Raw genomic sequence first — 5,814 nt, 5'->3', positions numbered from 1 at the left:
AGAATCAGCTTACCTGTTGACTGGTTTATCCTTTGCTTATTGTTTGCTAATAGGCTGTATTTTACTTCTTGGTTTAAATGTTGTTTTCCTTGTTCTTTAAAAAATATATGAGAACATAAAAATCCCTTTTCAGTCATTTGTGTTTCAGATATCTCCTCTCAGTCTGTGACTGGTTCTTTAATTTTGTTAACTCTTTTCTTCTGCCTAAGGTTTTATGTTTTCATGTTATCAGTTTCAAGGTGATAATATTCCCCTGTACTTTCCTCTAAAGTGAAGGTTTCATTTTCAACATTGAAAATTTTAATCTACCCTAAGTTTTTTTCTGTATAATATGAAGTCTTCAATATATAATGCTATATTTTAAAAACTTTACATCAGTAGTATCACACTATTTTTGTTTATGCAGCTTGCTTTTTTTCAAGAAATGTTACCTTTCCAAGATCTATCCATGTTGGTAAATATAGCTCTGGTTTATTTATCTCTCCATTCCCCTAGTGAAAGGCATTTGTATCATTTCTGTGTTTAGTATTTAAATCTAGAAGTGGCAATGATGGATCATAGGGTGTAGGCAATATGCCAGTTATTAATCTATTGTGCCCCAGTTCCAGACCTGCCCTTCTATACCGGGGCTTTGTGATGCTGGGGCCATGACTCTATAGAACACATTCCTGTCTTGCCAGCTTCTACTCTCTGTTGGGTCTTGCCAATAAGAGATATAAAATATAAATGTTGAGCCTATGGATGGAAGAAGGGACTTGCTCTTTTTTTTTCAATTCCAGTTGGCTCCCTGTTTATCTGAGTATCAGCCCAGCATTGCTTCTTCACTTGGGCAGCAGTAGATCCTCATGGTAGTAGCAGTTTAATCCAGTTTGCACTCTCCCAGCACTAACAGCTCTATGGTACTGCACCCCCTCAGAGACACTTGCAACATCTGGCTAGTGCCACCTCCTTAGAACTATGAATCTCAGTCACATGAGACCCCACTTACAACCTTCTATTTTTAGTAATTCCAACTTCTTCTCTTTTTACCCTAGTCCCACTGCTTTCTGCAGTTGCTGAGTCCATGAGAATTTTAATGTTCTTTTTGTTTTTAAGTTAGTTGGTTAGTAACTTCATAACTAGTTAAAAATTTTTTATAATAAATTCTCTCTATTAAAATAACTGGTATGGTTTCTGTCTCCTAGCTGGGTTCTGATTGATATAGAAGTTTTTCAACTTGACTAAATATTAAAGTTTTTAAAAACTGCACTGTTTTACACTCTCATGAGCAGTTTGAGAAAAAGTTTACATTTTCCCACATATTCACTAGGACTTATCTGTTACTTTTTTGATAAATTGTTGCCCATCTGAAAGGTGTAAAATGGCCTTAAGCCTTGAATGTGTTTGTCTTTTTATTTAACTCATTTAAAATCTATTAAATTTTAAGTAGTATTTTATGGTTTTCTCTAAGAAATTGTCTTTGAAAGTTAATCTTTTAATAGAAAATTTGCTCATATATATGTATATACATATATTTTAAAATATAATGATGTATTATAGGGTATATATATATGTTTGTGTGTAATATATATTTCTATCTATATGTTAAGTGTGTGTGTGTATACACATGTGTGTGTCTCCCCAGAAAACACTTTAGTTTTATATATTCATTTTGTTTTACCTACATATTTACCACTTTGGTTGCTCTTTAATTTTTCTCATTTCCTTCATGATCATTTTCTTCTTTGCCTGAAAAATATCCTTTTGAGTTTTCTTTAGTGGAGGTCTGTCAATGACAAATCTCTCAACCTTGTGAATATTTCCCCTTGTACTTTTTTGATAAGCAGAAACAAATCCTTTACTTTAGGTAGCACTGTGCCATAATAAATATTGATGCTAAATTACATAATTTTTTTGCTTTTTCCCCTGAGTGTTCCATAATGATGACAACCAGGGTATTTGAATTAATTGTTAGATGCCCCCCAATACAGCATACACTTGAATATACATATTACACATTTCTCACTTTGTATATAGCATGCCCTCACCCTTGTTTACTAAGCATTATGTTTATCAAGATGCCATCTCTTCTTCCAATCTTCAGCTCATTCATTAAAAAATTAAATCTGATGTTTTAAAATGACTATTATTATGGAAAATGTCAAACAGGAAAAAAGTAATCTATGGTGACAGAAAGCAGATCAGTGGTTGCCTCTGGGGTAGGAATTAACTCCTAAGAGGTAGGAGGGAACTTCCCTGGGCATGATAGAACTATTTTGTATCTTGACTGAGTGTGTGTTAATGAGAATACACAAGAGTCATCAAATGATTAAATTTAAGATTTGTGCATTGTGTTGTATGTAAATTATCTTTCAATTAAAACTTTAAATCACAACAATAAAAAGTTTCCCATTTCCATATCAGGAGTCAGATATAGGCCGCCTGGGAGAAAAACCAAGAATCTTGACCACTAGATCAGATGAAAGACACTGGCAGTGGGAGACTTCATTCTTTCAAGGCTTTAGAAGTGGTTTTGCTCCATGAAAAATGACCTTTACTAAGGCTCTGTGGTGGGTTGTGCTGGCCCTCCAATAGCTGCCGTCACTTATGTGATAACCCTACTGGCCAACACTACTGTATGTATGTGGCTCCCGATAGCCTAAGCACAGTCTCTCCTCATACTCCATCAGCTACCATGATGGAGTTTTTACCCCCATGACATGTCTGCACAGTGTCTACTAACACCTCATTAGTTTATAGCAGTTCTTATTACTGCCACTAGTTAAGAGCACAATGTCTGCTAACCTGCCATTAGCTCACAATAGCTTGCCTTCTTCCACTTTTTGTTCCAGCAGAGTCTGCTCACTCCCATGTCTCGCCACCTCTTTTAGCTGCCATTACAATTTTTGCTGACCCCCATTTGCTCACAGCATACCATCTTTTCACTCCTTTTGCTAACAGCTTAGTGACTGATGATCTACTATCACACCTTTTGCCCTCCTTTAGACTCAGCATGGTGGCTACTAACCTCCCTTCCACTGGCTCCCAGCAGTGTATCTTATCACCTTCCTTTAGACCTATTGCAGTAGCTGTTGACTCCATGTAGGCTTTCACCGTTTTGTCTGTTTATTCCCCATCAGCCACTGTACAGTATATTTAACCCAATGAGTTCTAATTGACATGTCTTCTCATCCTACATTAGATCTCCTCACTATATCTGCTGATTTTTTTATTAGCCATCAGTACAGTGTCTTTGGGGCTTCCCTGGTGGCTCAGACGGTAAAGAATCTGCCTGCAATGAGGGAGACCCAGGTTCGATCCCTGGGACAGGAAGATCCCCTGGAGAAAGGAATGACTACCCACTCCAGTATTCTTGCCTGGAGAATTCCATGGACAGAGGAGCCTGGTGGGCTACAATCAACGGGGTTGAAAAGAGTTTGGCACGACTGAGCGACTAACACTTTCACTTCACTTTGACAGTGTCTTTGACCTCATGAACCCACAATGCCGCATAGTTACATCAATATTTATCTGCTGTTCCCTAATTAGTCACTGATAGACTTTGATCCTCTTGAGCCCCAGCACAATGTCTGTAGAACTTGACCTTGTCATTCTATCTTCTGATCCCCCGTTTACTAAGTTCCAAGTTCTTTACCTAAAGACCCCTAAATAGCCCCCATCATCAGTGTATCTGCTGATCACACATTAGTCTTCTGATTTGTAGACACCCATACAGAGTATGACCTCCTTGAGGACCCATTACCATGTTTTTTGTTCTTACAGTAGCCAAATCCCTGTGTCTGCTGCTGAGTCCTCTTCCCCCACCTTTAACTGCAAGTATTGTGTCTTTGGGGCTTCCCAGGTGGCTCAGTGGTAAAGAATCCACCTGCCAGTACAGGAGACATGAGTTTGATCCTTGGGTAGGGAAGATCCCCTGGAGAAGGAAATGGCAACCAAGTCCAGTATTCTTGCCTGGAAAATCCCATGGACAGAAGAGCCTGGAGACATTCAGTACATGGGGTTGCAAAGACTTGGATGTAACTTAGTGACTGAGCAGCCGCAGCAGCATTGTGTCTTTGATCCATTGAAGCCATAGAGTTTGCTGACCCCACATAAGCTCCCATCACAGTGTCTGTTGATCTTCAATTAGGCAGCAGTACAGTTTCTTCAATATGCATGAAGTTCCAGCAATATATTTGCTGATCCCCAATTAGCCATAAGATCAGAGACTAACCTCCAGGAGCTTCCAGCACAATATCTGCTGATTCCACACTAGTCTCACCTTGCTGACCACCCATTAGCAATGAGTACAATGTCTCTGACCTTCGTAAGTCACAATCACAGTGCTACTGATCCTGCATTAACCATCATCACTGTGCCAGTTGATTCCCCATTAGCCATTAATACAGTATCTGAATGCAATGATGCCCCAGTCCAGTGCATGCTGACCACACGTTACAGCCCATCTCCATATTTGCTAACCCTATACTGGCCTCAACACTGGGACAGATGATTACCAGGCACTAGTTTAGAGTCTTTGCCTCATGTTTTTTCACAGTAACTGCTGCTCATCCTATATTAGTGTGTCGTCACTGTGTCTGCTAATCTTGGTCACGAGTAGAGAGTGTCTTTGAGTCCTCATAAAAAATCTGATTAGTGTCTGTTGATCTCATATTAGTACTTTATCACCCTGCTGATTAGCCATTAGCCACCACTAAAGTGATTTTTGTTTCCGTCTAAGCATCAGCCTATTTGCTACCCTCAATTCTGTGGATGCCAGTTCTTCATCCTCTAATACAACGTATTATCCTCATGAGCCCCAGCATAATACCTGGGCTTCATTAGAGCCTTCCCTACCATTAGACCCTTCATAGTTTCTGATGATCTTCTATTAGTCACCAGTACAGTGTCTGACTCCCATGAACCCCCCATAATGATATCTGCTGGCGCTATGTTAGCTCCCATGACTTGTGTCTGTTGAATCCTCACTAGTCATTAATATACTGTATTTGATTTCTGTGATTACTCCCCACAGTTTCTGATGACCCTATGTTAGGACCAGTAATCATTTTCCAATTTATGTAAATTGGTTTGTTGACTGTTTCAATCCCTGTAACTATTCCTTGGACTCTGGTGATTCCCTAGTCCTGCAGACTGCTTTAAAAAATTTTTTATTCCCTGCACTTCAGAAACTCTTCCTTGATGTTATTGGCCTGATCCTCAGGGTTTAGTCCCTGTTGTTCTGGCTCTTTTGTTGCCCCTCTGACAGTCTTCCAAATAGAAGGACTGTTTTGTGATCTCTTTAGATATTTGATGATCCACCCCCCCACCCCGTTTCTCAGGTCCAGACACTATCCCTGTGTCTGGCTAGCTGTTTCCTTGTTTCTCTGACTGTGCTCTCAGCTTGATTTGTTCTCTTATCTGTCTTGCTGTCTCCTAGGTATTTCTAGCTGTTGTATGACATTTAGGGGTGTTTTCTCCTTCTATTTGACTGTTCTGGAGCATCTCTGGCTGTCCTCTAATTATAAAGGCTGTTTTCTGGTTCTTTGGCCATTTGATAGTTTCTCTGACTGGTCACATCACTGTTGTGACTGTTTACTCGTCTGTATGGCTGTTTTCTAATGTCTGGAGATTTTTCCTCAGCCCTGACCTATTGTCTGGAACCAGAGACTGCCTATTCTAGCAGTTCCCCAGTACAGGAAATAGATTACTTTACCTTTCCTGATCTTACCTAAATTCTAGGCTTATTCACACTTCCTATTGCCTATTGTCTGGTTTGCCAATTATTTCTCAGGACCAAGGACTGTTGTATACACTGGATGTGAAAGTATTGGT

Source organism: Muntiacus reevesi, chromosome X (assembly GCF_963930625.1).
Source record: "Muntiacus reevesi chromosome X, mMunRee1.1, whole genome shotgun sequence".
Lineage (NCBI taxonomy): Eukaryota > Metazoa > Chordata > Mammalia > Artiodactyla > Cervidae > Muntiacus > Muntiacus reevesi.
Note: the sequence above shows the minus strand (reverse complement) of the source record.